The following is a 16974-nucleotide window of genomic DNA, read 5'->3' on the forward strand; positions in this document are numbered from 1 at the left end:
CGACTATTGAAAAATGGTACTTGGACAAGAGGCTAATGTCGGAAGGAAAGATATGAAGAAACAAAATGGTTCCCAATTGGAAAAAGATCAGGCAAGGCTGCATTCTATCCACCCAAATTGTTCAATTTGTATGCAGGAATATATTACAAGAGCATTTTGATCTTAGAAAATGAAAGGAGTGAAATAGGAAGGAGGACCACCTAACAATCTATGATATGGGAATGACCACCTACTAATAGCAGGAAAACATCACAGACTTGGACAATTACTAAAGAAGGTCAAAGAAGAAAGTGCAAGGCAGGCTTACTGCTAAAAATACAAAGAAATCAAAAATAATGAATACAGATGATCTACATAATTCACCTAGACAATAAAGAAATCAAAGTACTTAAAGATTTCAGTTTGTACCTTGTGTCCGAACAGAGATGCAGTCAAGAAATAAGAAGACCCAGGAATGGAAGGGCAGCATGAAATAACTAGACACAATTTTAAAGAGTAAAGATATGCAAGTAAGTATAAAGATCGTATCGTCCAGCTGTAGTATTCCCCATCTCATGTAAGATTATTTGTAGAGCTGGATAGTGAAGAAAGCATGATAGGAAGAAAACCAACTCATTTGAGATGTGATGTTGGCAAAGCTAACTGAAGACTGTGGGACAGCCCAAAAAGACAAATAATGTGCCCTTGGAATAGATTGGGCGTAAAATCTCCCTGAAGCCAACAAAGATCAAATGAGGTGTTGAACTTTGGACACACCATGAGAAGCCATGGTTATTAGAAAAGCCAATACGCTAGGAAGGTGAGGAAAGTAGAAAGGGGCGAGACTGGCCGTTTTAGACATCTAAAGTCCTTTTAGGCGCGGCCACAGGTATGAATTTACAGGACCTGAACAGAGCAGTGGAGGACCGGGAATCTTGGAATGTCTAATCGCAGGGTACATGAGAGTAAAATTCAACTCAAGAGTAGTTACACACAAAAAGCTCTATTACATTGGGCTGCCCTGGAGATGGACTGGAAGCTGCTAGTGCCAAATGCAACAGCTCCATTTGCTAACTGGACTACCATCATACATAATGTAATGCCAATCTTAAAAGAATTGCACGGTGCCAATTCCTGTCACTCAGAATTTACTGAACTTAAAAATTTTTTTTCTAGGTTTCAGCACCTCAGATTCCCAGAAGTATTCACTGCTCATAATGGACAGTTAACATGTCCCTGCCTGTAACCGCCCTAGTGAAGTCACTGATTGTAATTCTGCGTAGACAGGTATCAAACTTCAGTGTTGGACTGCAAGTACATATGGGGTTGTGGGAGTGTAGTGCAAGCAATGCCCATGGGTATGCTGTCAATTCTTCCATTGATTGTAGTCTTTCCGTATGCCTCTCTTTCACAATTTTAATTTTATGTGTAAATGGTTTACATGCAAATGTTATTTAATTTTTTAAAGCTTTCCCCTTTGCTCTTCATCTTAAAGAAGGCTCCTAGAACAATTTAAAAGATTATAACTTTATAACCCTTCACCCAAAAACTTCACAGTAAAGTCCCTTCCCTCAGGCTACCAATAAAATGTTCTTTCGGATCTGGGTTGAGAAGAGCTCCAGGAAGGAGCTCAATAAACTATGAAGAGAAGGACCTAGCGGGCTGCCCTTTTGCTCAAAGGAATATAGTAATTATTCTGTTGTGTGCCTAGCTGTTTATGTTGGGTGGTTAGGACTTCTGGGATAGCAGAATGCAGTTTAATTAATACATTATTGGTTATATGCTGTGATGGGATAGTTTGCAAGTATTCTTTGCAGACCCACGTTATCCCTACAAGAACCGGACTTACTTTATCTACTGAACGAATTTGCTATTATAGACTAGAATAAATCCCTGCGGAGGAAATTTAACATGATTTATGAATTGATTATTATCTGATATTACCGTATACTAATTCTTTCCAATAAGTGGATTTGAATGCACAAAACCCTTAGTGTTGTTGCATCATTATCTGAGTCTAGTTTATTTTAATTTGTTACAATTAACTGACTAACATATATTTTTATTAATTACGATAGTCACAAATGGCCTTAATTTTTTTTTATCTGCACACAGATGTAAGTTGTACAAAATACAAAACACAAGGGAAATTGTTGGATACTTAAAGCACAAATGGACGAATCTAAAGTCATTAAATCTTGATTAATTAAAAATATATAGATTATCCAATTGTTAATCTATCATCCAGTAATATTGTGTAGCATAAATTTATCACCTTTTAGACACTGTTTCACAATCTAACTAAAAAATGCAACTTTAACCAAAAAAAAAAAAAACCATGTATTTTTTTGTTAAAAATAGCAAAGCTGGTTTTATAAGCTAGCTTGACCTCCTTTTGAACTGAACTCTTGATTAATGTTGACATTTTGAATTTGCAATATAGATTCTTAATAGCATTTTTTTTCATTTTAAATTTCCATTTTTCCTATCCAAATACTCTGTCCTTTAATCATGTGGGACCAATGTACAAAGATGTAGTGTACTTTTATGTATGATAAAAGGTGTCATAAGGTTTGCATTCTACATTTGTCCCCACGAAGCTAATAACTGTTTGTGGGACCTGCCTTATATAAAGTTAAAGTCTACTCAGGAGTGGTCATGGAAATATGTCTGAACAGTATTCCATGCTGGAGAGCCAGATGGTGTAGTGGTTTGCGCGTTTGGACTAGGAAAACTGGGAGTCAGGCGTTGAATCCCTGCTTGGCCATGGAAACCCACTGGGTACCTTGGGCAAATTACACGCTTCAGCCTCCGGAAGAAGCGGCAAACCTCCTCTGAACCACTCATTCCAAGAAACCTGTTATAGGGTTGCTTAGTGTTACCATAAGTTGGATTACTTAAAGGCACACAACAACACGCACCACAGCAACAACAAAAAAATCATCTATTGCTAATGGAATGCTCTCGGGAAGGCGAGTTATCTTGTGCAGCAAGCGTGACGGCCGAGTTCAACGTTGCTGATGACCCATGATCATGTGAAGGCTTTGGGTGAAATGACACTGCGCTGTAGACAGCTCTTATCATAATACTTTAGGTGTGGCAGATTGCTCCACCACCCCACATCTGGTGCACTCTTGCTGTAGACCATTTAATTCTGGCTTGTTCTTCCATCATGGGACCTTTTGTGGAAACAGGGATCCCTTTCCTCTGGCCTGCTGAGTATACGGGTTGCTGCTTGTTGCATTACCCTGTGCACAGTAATGCTTCAGCATGTGTTCCATTTGTTGTAGAATGGAAGGTGATAGAGATGTATGTTCTGTCCCAAATTGCACCTTCTTATGTTTGCTGAAGAGAAACCTCCAATAGCAAATGCAGCTAAATTGCCAGGTTATTGTGGGAGTGGAGAACTGAAGCGGGAGTGTACATCTCTGTCACCTTCCATGATGCCAAATGGGTTTCCAAGAGGTCCCATGGTCATTTTCTACTGGTTGTATAGCGAGTGTATTTGTTCACAGGAGATGTCCTCTGCTCTCCCCTGGGCAGTGAACGCAGCCGTTATAAGGGGGATGGTGGCAGAATAAGATGGAAAACCAATGAGATATTTGTGGGTCCCAATGGCTTTGGCTCTTCCTCAGAAGACTTAGTCACGAACCTTGTATGAAAAGATAATAAGGACTATTTCCATGGCTAGTGACACCCACAATTCGTACATACGTGAGAAGTGAAATAAATTTTCTTATATCTGTGGGTATCAAAGGACTCCAGTTAAGTTAAATTACTAATTGATAATGCTACTGGGTGGTTCACATGTACAGATGGATAATGTTTTATTAAATATTTTTCCATATAATAAATGAATGAATGTTTGGTTTGTTTGCTGCCTTTTTCATTGAATGCAGGGAGTGGGAGTATGGTTCTCTTTCTCCCCAGTTATTTAGCTAGTTCGGTGCGTCTGGGGAGAGAGAGAGAGAACGGGGATTGGCCCAAGGTTGCTCTTAAGATCCCCTTTTACCACCAATACAATACAGTGGACCAATTCTAAAATGTCATAGTTGGGGCATGGGAAACCTTATTTCATCCTTAGTTTAGGCTAATTGAAAGGAGACCATTCATCTCTTAAAAGTATCCCTTTAAAATTTAAGATCAAGTCCTATTTTCTTTCTTTCTTTTTTGCATGTGATGATGAGAGCAAAATCTTGGTGTAATAAGTTATTGTAGCCAAGGCCAATTAGCATGCAACTGTCGAGGAACGTTCAGGCGTGGTAATTGAGTACTGTCTCAAGAATCCAGCCGGATGTACGTATACCTCCTTGCAAAAGTTTGCACTTTGATTGATTGCCTCTTATGCCGATCCAGAAATAGAAGGCTGACTTTCATCTCTTTATGGCGAATGCGACTCCTTTAACCTGGCCAAGGTTAGAGGCGGATGCTTAATTTGTAAAATAAGAGAAATGTATGTGCTGCAAGCTGCAACCTCTGGTTCGAACTGAAGGTCTGGTGCTTGTTGTCTTGGGATTAACTTGTATCCTCTATTCTGGCCCATTGCATTGGTAGTCACTAAACGTTGTGGGTATTCGCACTTGATGTGAATGTGACAAACTTGTTGGTAACACAGTTCATGTGGAATTTAAGTAATCGTGCTGGCGGCTAGATTAGAGCAGACATGTGAGGAAGATGCCTCCGGGCTTCTTTTTCCTCTTTACGTCTGCCATCTTGTTAACTCTCCCCCACGTTTCCCCTTTATACCGGTAGGGGCAGGGAAACTGAAAAAAAAAACCTACTCATCTCTTAACTTTGTGTTCTTTTTCAAATTGGTGGGTCAATATTGCAGTGACTGCATGACCACATCTGGCCATAGAGAGAAATTTTGAAAGTCTTCATAAGGCCTGTAGCTGCAGTGGGCAGACATGTGTGCTCTACACGGATAACAGTTGACGGTTCAGTCAATGGACCTCAGGTTAAAAGCATAGTCTCTGCCTAACTCTCGTAAAGTGCGGGTGCAGTGCATGATAAAGAACAGCGTGAATTTTGTATGTATGACCGTTGCTTCCTTTAAGGATCTATCAATGTGATATTTCATGGAACAATGATAAAATCTGGACCCTGTAAGGGCATTATAAAAATAGGTTGCAGAAACAGTTGTGCTTATCAGAGCACGTGTGAGTGAGTTTGGTAGTATGCCAATTATTCGCAAGCTTTCCCCCTCCCCTCTTGTGATAGGTGGGACTAATTGGCCTTGAATAATAGGATACGCACACGGTTGTGGTGTGCTGTTGTTCAATCAGTTGCGCAAACTGTGAGAGTTAGTGGAACAACACTGGTAAATATTTACTCGATGCGTAAGAGTCCAGGATGGTTGGCCAAGACTGTGACTTTATGGGTCATAACCTTGCTTCCAACAATTAAATTACATTCCATTTACGCGATAAGCCCCCTCCTCTTTTCATCCTCTGCCCAAATTAAAAATGTGAACCATTTTGTCTATGTGGTGGGACTGGGTTCAGAACGCTACACAGAGAATAGCAGCTGCTCTGTGCGCCTCTGATATCAGTATCCATTGCAATTGTGTTCATTTCTCCAATTAAATGCAAAGTTTCATTTTTCGTATCTCGGAAATGGATGTCCTTTTGTTCTGACAAATATTCTGGGGAGGGGTGTGGGTGTGAATGTGAAGAGGAATATGGCTTTCTTTTTGCCTGATATTCTGGAAGATTAGTGAACGTTTGCCTGTATGATAAGGCTTAAGTAGGCTTTATAAACAGCTTCTTGGAAGGAGTTAAGGCTCCTTCTGCCCTTGTCCAAATGGATACTATGTGGCTCTTATTGCCTCGAGCACTCATGCTGTCCTGCCGCCGAATGCCAGACAAGGACTAAGATCCGACACAGTCGCTTTAGAATGCCCAGCCTTCCCAACCTGCTATCCGCTAGCTCATGCATTCCCCATCGGTTTGATTTGAATCTCTGCCCCAAAACTGGTCAAGTGGCGCATCCATGCTGTGATGCCAATTAGATTTGCTGCAGGTAGCAGGAAACAGGGTTGGGTGGAGTGAGAGGGAGTGCGACGAGATGTTTAATTGCCAGCACGCTGCCTGGGCAGGGGCTTCTGGGCTACCTGCAATGTGCTTTCGGCGGAGATTGTTCTGTTCAGGGCCTCAGAGGTCTCTAGGAAGCTAAGTGGTCGTCGCAAAAATGCAGTGCATGTTCTAAATATGGCTGGTTTTCATTGGTAGCTTAGGATGTTTCAAATTACTGAAGAGCGAACCACGTGTGGCTCAATGATCTTAATCAGGCTTTCTTTCACCAAACCAGTATTGTAGGCTATACTCAGAAATCTGTGGCTTGTAACCACTGGTGTAGTAATATTTCTCAACTTGAGGACAGAAAACATCGGTAAAAATGCCGGGACGTGGCACTAACTAACAATGGGGTTTGAGTGTGTTGTTGTGGTTGGTGCTTTTGTCACTTCTGGCGGTATGATGACTGGACCCTAATGGTGAAGTGTCAAGATGGTTTCTTGGTGGATTTGTTCAGGGGAGGGTTTGCCATGTGTCTTCACTTGAGAGGATGAGAGAGTTGTGATTTGCCCCAAGTGTCTCAGTGGGTGTTCATGGCCTGGACCTGGGGAATCTGTCTCAGACCATATTCCTACACTCAAAACGGGACTATGCCACTTTATAGACCTCTGAATGGTCATATATCAGCAAGACCAGGGTGGTTCTCTAGCCTCATTTATTGATGACCAGCTGAAAATCCGAAATTAAATTTCATGGAAAACAACAGTAAAAAGGAGTGGTGGACGGAGGTGAACAAGCGGAGCAATATACATAATTTGCGATGGGCTACATGTACAGGCAGGGAATGGATACCAATGGCGATGCTAATCTTTTAATGGAACAGATGGAGTGAGATGGTAGTTTAAATGAATTAGGTTAAGTCCATTGTGCACTTGACCAAAGAGGCAGCTAGGCCAGTGAGGCCGCCTTAAAGAAAAAGGACACAGCGTCTGTTTGAGTGAGCCGGCACGTAGACAAAGTGACTGAGCTGAGAGGTGAAAATCATGAGCAAGCGAATATACTGGAATACTCGAAATCAGAGAGTTAGCAGGAGAGGCGCAGGACCACCAAAATGCATAAAATGAAAACTTGCAAGCTTTCAAGTTCTCCTTGGTTCCTGTCATTTTTTCAAGTGCAAAGATGTAAAAATATACGGAGGGGGGGAGCCCCGAAATTATATGTTCGATGTTAGTCACAGGGCCTCCATTTGTGACAAGATTTCTGTTGGTGTTGTTCTGAGTATGGAGGGCTATCTATTGCAGGCAGCCTGCTCCTCTTCTTAACCTTGGGGCTTTACAGACCACCCAAAGGGTGGTCTGCCGGCGCCGGTCTTGTTGCTGCGGCCAGTGGAATCACAGTGGCCAAACCGCATGGTTCCTTGATGGCAGCATACAAGACCACACAAAAAGCGGGTTCTTTTTGCAGCATGGTATGACACTGCAAGTCGCCCATGGCGCACTTGTCGGTGTCATCCGTGCGCCATGACCTGTGGACGCTGAAGCATCCGCTCTGTCAAAATGGTGGCACCCATGTAGAAAGGGCGCCCACCATTTTGGTACGTGCTTGGCACGTGCTAGGGTGGGCGTCCGGGAAGGGATTGGCCCTTTTTGCTACCCTGTAGTGACGTTGTCGAGCATGTTGTACTTTTGTGCCATGCGGAACGGGCCCGATGTGGTACTGGGAAACACAAGATTTGTAAAGTCTAGGAAATTTAAGTTCAATTAGCAAACTTAAGAATGTGTTCTTTAGTTTAAGTACCTTTGACTGAGGTGGTCCTGGGTCTCAAAGGTGATCTTTTTGTTTTGCTAATGGAATAAAATGAAACATAATTTGAAAACTAACTCCTTGATTTCATAGGATGGGAGCGTAGAGCACTAAAGTGGTATCAAACGACATTATTGTTGCCCGTGTTTACTAATGCGCCGTCAGTTCACCCTCCCTGTTCCAGGAGAGCACCTTTCCCTGGGGTTGGGGAAATTACTTTAGAGGGCTTGCATGCTTTCTGCGATTCCCAGACGCTGTGGTGCGGTGTCTCTGCTTGCCAGAGGATGTTGGTGACCTGGTTTAACGCTCAAGATGCCCCCAATTATTTACCACATTGGTGCACTGGTGCTTACAACGAGTAAAATCATTGTTTGATTAATTTCCTCCTCCTTGTCCTTCACCTGTAGCTTTATTTGTTAACCAAATGTTTGTGGTTGTTGGTGCTGGGACTAGATCGTTTCATGATATGAACGCAGCTAAAGAAAATTGTGCCCCAGATGAACCAAAACAAAGTTGAACATAACGCAGCTACATTTCTCATTAGCTTTTAGTTCAAAATGCTAACCATGGAATTTCTTATGAGATAAAAACTGTGTTAGTTACTCTGCATGTTTGGCTGAGTTAAGAGAAAGAATTGTGAATACAATTGCACTTGTTAGAGGCCAAACAAAGCAATCCCAAGCATGCAGAACCAACATCATGTAAAACAAACCCTCTGTGTAGCTAATTCAACACAACAAATAATTACTAGCCAAAGCCAGTCAACAAGCCTGCAAGTCATGTCTGTTAATTTAATAGTCAGTCTCTTATTGAATGCCACGTTCTCGACAATGCACAGTGGGTAACCAGGAAGCTATGGCCAGCAGAAGCAAGTAGGTATATTGGGTTGGTTGGACGTAGAAAGGGTATCTTGGTGCCAGTGGTGTCACAATGGTTGGTGTCACCCGGTGTGCGTACTCATGGTGTGTACTGCCCACCCCCCCCCCCCCATTGACTGCTCCCATGTACCACACCATACAGAATCCTTAGTCATGTTTGTTTGACTAATTACTCATAAATCACTAATTCCCATATATCATGCTGTAACGGTAGAGTTATGGACCTAGAAACGCTGGGCACAATTAAACTTACTACTTTTAAATACCAATATTTACCACAGCCTCACTGTGTTACATATGCATAGTTTCATGTGCTTAAAGTGTCAAAATTTTGTATTAAATGTGGGTTTTAAGGAAACTTATAATTTTTTTAAAAAATAAATACAATTGAATTGTTTTGAGATTTGGGAAGTGTTATTAGAATAGAAGCAAAACCTGTGGGCTCTCCTTTCGTGCGCTCCCCACTGGAGCCTCCACCCCCCTCACGACAATCTTCTTAGCATTTTAAGGGATCCCGCCAACTGCCACGCCTGTTTCTGCGCCAAAGGCAGAGTTGAGGAGCAGTGGTTGTTGTACCTCCTTGAGTGTCCACCTGGTGGTGGTCCGCACTCCCTGTATTCCAAGTGAGAGCACTGTCTGTGGTGCATTGCAGCCTTCCGTCCACTGGAAGGCACGGAACAGAGGGCCCTGCTTGATTTAGTGCATTCTTTGTAATAGACCGGGCAGACATGTGTCCACTATTTGGCACACCCAGAAAACTCTTCAGTCATGATTTAGCTTCATATATGAAACAGTGTAATCCTGTTCATTGCTACTTCTAAATAACTGTGTTTGGCTCAGGTTTTTTTTCTGTTGAAATGTGGCTTAGGACTGCCGTCTGTGTAGTTTACTTTCCGAACTCTTTCACTGATGCTTTTCCTTTTCCCGACTCACCCCAGTCTGATCCATGTGTGGATTATTTTTAAAGGTAGTTTGATGATAGTTGTTGGCAGATTATTGTGTAGATTTATCCTTAGCTTGCTGTTGTGCCACGAGCCACCCTTAATGTGTTGACGTATGGTCGACAAGAAGCCCATGGGAGATAGTTATTAAATAAGACTGTGCGCTATGCTCCCATTAGTGGGGAAGAGTGGAATATTGAGTCTATGATGATAGGATAGGACAGATACCATTCCTGTGTGAACATCGATCACTAGGCGGATTATATCTATCAGTGGTCCTGTTGCCCTATGTGGGGGATCATTGCCTGACACCACCCACACAAACGACCTTCATGTAAGGCAAATGGTGGCATCGGCTGTGGTTCTCATTGTGAAAAAGGGACTTGGTGGCATTGTCACGCAGTGGCATGGAGCCATTTCCATTCGTCGACGACGGCTTTCAGTGTAAGCTGAAAGCTGCATATAGCAACACCATGGTATGATGCAGGTACCCTGGTCTTTAAGATTAAACCACATATCAGGATTACAAAAACACAGATTCCACAGGATTGGATGTGCCTAGAAATAAATCTTGGATAGGTCTAGCGAAGAGCCAATTACACATAAAGTGCTCAATGAATGTTAACATAATGTTTTTCAGACAACTTTTTCTTTGATGTAAGCAATTTGTCAACTTCATGCTTAGATGACTGGTCAAGTCTGATCAGTTCGGAAATCTCTAGAAAATAATTTTTAATTATTCTTTGATTGTACACCAATTATATTTGTGAATTTGGAAACACGGTGAGCCAAACATAAATATCACCGTATTTCATTGCGCTGGTGATCACCATCATCATCCACTATCTCTTATCAGAACCGGTAGATAAACTCCAAAACGATAAACAGTTTGCTCTCAATTCTTCGAGCACGGTGCCACTTTAAGATTGCCTTGGGATGGATTAAACGCCTTCCCAATAATCAACTAATGCCTTTGCTGATTACCACCAATTACACTTCACATAGCTTTATAAAGATCACATGGCTTTTTAAATATGTAAATCGCTAACCAACTGGATTTATGTTTGGGTGGTTCTATTTGAGGATTAAATTCTTTACACACACATAATACCTATGTTTGTTGGAGTAGGATTTACAGATGTTCTTCCGCTTAAGGTGCCTTTTCACGACTACAAAACCATTAATGAAGGTGTCAGTGAAGCCTTATTGACATTTACTCTCCCTCTTTCCCCTGCATTTATTGGAAACCTGTTACCCACTTCACCTTACACATCAACACGCCAACAAAAGTATAAAATAGCTGGAGAGAACATAAGACATATTTTTAAGGCTTTGATGCTGGCCATGGCCACAGTTTATTAACGATATGTATTGTCCCTAAACGGTTAATAAATTTCACTGAAGGGCTCACTATTACCAAACTTCATCAACCAGACTCCACGGGGAGACTAAAGTGCAAAAGCCCTAAAACCAGAAATACCCATGGAATAATGCACTCTTTGAAAGCATTGGCGCTTGTTAATAAAAGATATGTTTGAGGAACCTATATTGTTAACAAGTGTTGTGTTGTGAAAGGTTGAAATGACATCTCTTGATACAGGAAGAGTTATGTAGCCTTTTGATTTTGGGGGTGGGGGGGTGGTTGGTGGGTGGGGTAGGGGGCAGGGGGGGGGGTTTTTTTCCCCACCCACCTGCATCACCTGCTTTATAACTTAACAATATCTTCTCGCTTTCCTATAAAATCTGTTGGTACAAGTTTTTTAGCACAAAGTGTGTTAGACTTTAGGAATGCTTTACTTTGGGTCATACCCCAGGAGGAGATATGAAAGACAATTCCCCATGAGGGGGCGTGTTTGCCATGTTCACTACGTTACAGCATGCTTGATTTGAACTGAACTCCTTTCTAGAGATTTGTAGCAAGCGAGGAGGAAATGGCCTCAAAAGACTGAGCAGGGCCCTGAATGGACCAAATTCAATTCATCCAGCTATAAATTTTTTTTCCCACTGGCTTGTTTTTGGCTGTGGTCAGTAGAGTCAGGAACCAACTGAACTTCATTACGACAAATGACCCTCCAACATTAAATGAAGTACTCAGAAGCAAGATTGTAAGGTTTTAATATTCTCTCTGCTGAAACCTTTTGGCTGAAATAGCTGGGAATGCTGCTGGCTTAGGTCCAATTGAGAGTATATCCATCCCATCGAATCGTTTAATGGCAAGGTCAACACATCGGTCAATCCAACTGGCTTGATGATTGAATCTGATGGAAGCACTTAACCATAGGGTTGACGCTCCATTTTGAAATGGAAACTTTTAGAATTCCTTCATGAATTTAGTTGCTTGAAGTGCAAATGGTTAATCAATTTATGGGTCTTCTCTGAAAGACGTAACAGAGGTGATGCTGAGATTAGGTCTGTGAACATAAATATCTAGGATGATAGATGTGCTCGAAGTGAGGGGCATTGGTTGTGGAAGGCTTTCAAATAAACTCAAATAGCTGCGGCTGATTTTGGCTACATTCTGTGAGATGTTCCGATGTGGACCTTAGCCATTTCGGACTTATGGGAGACCCTAAAGTGAACTGGCAAGTTCTTCAGAGGGGTCTTAGGAACCCGGTCCCTTGAAAAATCAGCTCTGGGGCAGAGGATTTTCTTCTTATGTTTAGACTCACTTTCCCCAAATGAGTGCTTGAGTTTTTGGATGAAACCCTTTACAATTGGAGTATCCTTTAAACTGCGAATTTTAGCGTGAGCAAGCAGTCTCATGGCTTTCTCTTTATCCTGTTTCTAGATGACTCCATCATGCAAACCATCCCTTCTGTCGCTGGTGATCTTACACGGGAAGAACAATCAACATTGCCTATTGTCTGTGGCTATCTATCTGATCTATCTATCTATCATCTCAGTTTGCCTCAGTGTAGCTCTTAAGTAGTTTCGAGAACACTGAGGAAGAGTAATGCTGGTTTTCTTGCCTCTTGTTCAAGTTATAGTATTCATCGCAATGACCACTTTTTGTCTCCAAAATTCATTAAGAACCGGAGGTGGGCAATCTGACTTTGTCTCATTTCCCTTTAGCTTGTGAGGTTTTTGTAGATCACTTGTACCCGGGGTGATGTTCTAAATAAAACCTATGATTGAAAGCTTGTCATTAAAACCAAGCCATCTAAAAAAAACCCACACTGGAGCAAAAATTTATATGATGACAATTCGTGTGTCGGCCCTAAAACCAGCGTGAGAATCCAAAATATTATATGAGCATAGAAGACCATGGAACCAACTACCTTTACTGCGGCCTGCCTAAAGTCAAACTAAGGGGATGAATTGAGGATCTAGAATATGGACATTTCACATTTCTACAAAGAGTTCAATCAGTCAGAGGAGCCTGCTGTAAGCAGGCGTTTTTTCATTACCTAAACTTCCCCGCCTCTTTATCCCTGGTGGGTGGGAGTGGGGACTGTAGATGGCACCACGACTATTCTCGTAAACTATCGGCTTGAATTATATGGAGCTGGTTAGTTATTGAGATTGATCTTTGAGCAAATACCCTTGTGTGAATAAGAGTAGACATCTAGTGAATCACATCGTTTATCCCAAGCCGGCGGGGGCGAGATTGGCCCGGGAATCAGGGTAAAAGTCTGATATTAAAAATGAGACAGAAGTGCAGAACCAGAAATGGGTGAAATAGTCCCAGTTTCAGTTTTGGCACTGTTCCGGAGTGGCAAAGGGCCGGATTGGCCCAGCGACCAGACCCTGTAAGCAGTAACACTTGTTTATTTTAGGCTTATTAGTTTATTTCGTAGTATGATTATGTATTATTATTATTATTGTGTGTGGGGAACTTGGTTTTGGGCACTGGGAAGGGCATCAGGGAGATGCCTGGAATAGTAGGCTATAAACAGGGGGCTTCAGGGGGATGCCGTGCGTCTGTGAGTACATTTGTCCCCAATTAAATAGGACTTAGGACGGGTAAAAACCAATGTGATTGCCCCTGGGAGAACCAGGGGAATGCCAGTTGAAATGGAGTCCAACTGGTTGGCTATGTAGTTATTTATTTATTTTATTATTTAGCCCTGTACGATGTATGACAGCGCTTGTACTTACAACTAAATAGTAAGAGACAGTGCCTATGGCGTACAATCTACGATAATTAGGCATAATGATAAACTACATCATAGCAATGATTCAATAAAACAGGCAACAAAAAGACATCGCAACTTAGCAAAGGATACTCATGCAGTGCTGGCAGGTCCTCTGAACAAGATGGTCTTCAACTTTTGAGTGGTTAAGCCGTGATGGACCCTTGCTCATGGGGGCAGATAGGTTGCCAGGAGTGATGGGGCCGCAAGGGGTAAAAAGGGGTGGATCCAAGATGGGCAAATTGTGTAATCTGAAAATACTTTCCTAACAAAGTTCGTTCGGCACTAATGGTACTGATGTGTTTTTTAACAGCCTATTAGAGCATGTTGCCTAATCGACAGAAAGGTGAGTTTCGAATCATGTTCCAGAATACAAAGATAAAAGTTCGGGCGTATTTGTATTAATTTGTGTTAGATGTCTATGTCCTCTCAGTAGGGATCGGAAAAAACAATCCCCCCCAACTAAAAAATAAATAAGGCAGCCTCCTGCCTCCTGGAATTACTTGCCTCTGATGGAGTTCTGGTACCTGTCAGCATGAAATGGATGGAGGCACTTCTTTGTTATTTGTGTGTTCTGTTACTTTTCAGCAAAAATAAACACAAAAAAAACCCCTTCTGCTGCAACCTGTTGGCCCTTTACCGTGTGAGCAAACCACATTCAAAGAACACAGAAAGATACTGGATCAATCAAAAAGATGCAGACAAATTGGATTCCTCTTAATTTTGAAAAGTTCATGCAGCAAAGAGCACCTAGGGGATTTTGGGCACCATTTGTGCACAAAAAATGTATTTGCACTATTTGGATGAATTGTCGTGCTGAAACGGGCAGGAAGAAAAGGTCACATTGACATGAGTAATGGGAAGAAGTGAGACTGGACATCTGTGTTCCCACAGGCTGCAGGTGAAGACGGCAGTGGCCACAAGACTATGTTTGTGGCCACCCGGGGTCATAACCGTTTTTTTTTAATAAAAAGGTTTTGCCCCCTAAATACCCCTCGTTGGACATTACGACTGCCCATTTGCCATCATTTGGGGGGGGGGGTTTCCCGGGGACCATTTAACACCCAGTAGATGTGCACTTGCGGCATTTTGAGCTGATTATTTTTGCTTTTTTGTGGGGGGTTGAAGTAGGTGACCTTGCGGCCGGCTACGATAGCTCTCCTGGGTTGTGGACGTAGCTGACCCCAGCTCTTTCTCGTTGATATGCTATTCTTTATGTATAGCAATCTATGAAGAACGTACAATTATGTACAGTTACTATGGCTTCATGGTTGCCAGCTTACAGGCTTGTTTCTGTGGACTGTACTGTGTTGTAAGAATGGCAGCATAACACACCAGGACTGCTCAACAATGCTTGTCAAAACCTAAAAGGTCAGGGGCTCAAGCACTTTAGTCCCCTAGAACAGATCCACCGGAAAAACGGGAAAAAATGGGGGATTTGTCTTGTAGAACAAGGTTAAGTGTAGCATGAAGTTCACCTAAGGTTATGATAAGTGATAGAGAGTCACTTGCGTCTTCATAGGCCCATTTCATGGCCTGCAGGTCTGTGTGTTGCATATTAAATTTAGCTGCTGGTTTTAGTCTGCATTTTTCGACGAAATGGCTTTTCCAGATTATTCTTTCGTGTGAACAACTTGTCTGGCCTCCAATGCTGGGCCTGGAATTAGGGCTCCTTCTTCTCTTCTGGGTTTCAGAGATGCCATCATGTGAATATTGTTGTGATTTGAATAATTTGTGGGTGATTTCTATTCTGTTTGTGTGTAGTGGTGTGTGTGTGAAGCATAACAATATTGCCCCGGATCGTTCATACAAGGCAACTTCACACGGGTCTGTGCCCTAGCCAAGTTCATATGAAGGGCGATACTTTGGCGACCAGCATAGAATTCGGCCAGAAAGAACCTGATATGCCGCAATTATATGTTTTGTCTCCTTGTTCCCCAATTGCTTGTTAATTTCTAGGTATTGATTGGTGGTCCGGAATTTCAATATTTTCCTACTAGAAAGATAAGTAGTTTTGAACTGTGACTCAAATCTCGGTCATAGCCTCTCATTTGTTACTAAGTCTGGACATCGTTAGTTTGGCAACAGAATAGAAAGTTTGTTGGCTTCATTGTGCAAAGGGCCAACAATACATTGGCCGATGTGTTATACTTTGTCATTGATTTCTTTAAACTGTCTGTGCAAATATTTACACCTTGGTTCCCAATTGCCTGCACAGAATTGACATTTTTATGTCCACTGTGGTTTAATAATACCATGACGTTCTGGCCCACTACCTTCGTTTTCAATGCTCAGCGAGGTTTCACCTCAGTATTATGGCTGGTGTTCAATGCTGAGTACCCTCCTTGAGGCTCTCGGAAGCCAAAGCTAATGTGATGCCATGGTTTTGAAAAGAAGCAGCAGCTGTGCAATGGCCCTTGTTTTACAAAATTGACTTGTGACATAACGATTCTGATGTATATTTTAAATGATGCACAAACCATAATTTTTGATGCCTGAGTTTGTGATTTTAACCTGTACACCCAAAGAGCATCCGAGATGTACTTTGATCACATTTGCCAGGATTGGAACCTTAGATTGATGAGACATGGCATTTACCTTTTGTCAACAGCTTCGGAGAACAGTTGTTAGCATCTATGGTAATCACTTTAAATGGCCAGGTCCTGCAAGGCTGCTGGGAGCACTAAGCCAAGGATTTCACACCCCTCCTCTCTAACCATCTAATTAGAGATTTAGTTACGTCAGATGCAGTTAGCAAGCTCAGAGCTAACGAGTCATATATGCTAATTCAAATTCTGCCGTATGCCTTGTATATTAAAAGTTGTTCTGGCAAGAACCATTTGCATTACTAACATAGTTTAAAAGAATACCTCACACTATTCTATATAAAAAATATACAGTTTTTCTTTCACTCTGGAAATTCTCCAGCGCTATCTCCTCTTTCCTGAAACCAAATATGTATAAGTGCCACCCTTGCCTCAAAGTTTAGTTGGATCTCAAGTAAATTTGTGTCAGCTGTATGTGTATTTGCTTCTTCTGATATGGGGAGGCTATATTAACTTTAGAATAGTATCCATTTAGAATGGATACTGCTTAGCAGTGACAATGTACTGTTAAAAATCCCTGACAATGAAAAACACAAAATATTTATCAAAGTTGATCGAATACCATACCTTTAGTGGGATCTGCAACTGTATAACCCTACTTAATTCTCCAGCAGCTTCAA

The sequence above is a fragment of the Sceloporus undulatus genome, chromosome 5 (assembly GCF_019175285.1).
Source record: "Sceloporus undulatus isolate JIND9_A2432 ecotype Alabama chromosome 5, SceUnd_v1.1, whole genome shotgun sequence".
NCBI lineage: Eukaryota > Metazoa > Chordata > Lepidosauria > Squamata > Phrynosomatidae > Sceloporus > Sceloporus undulatus.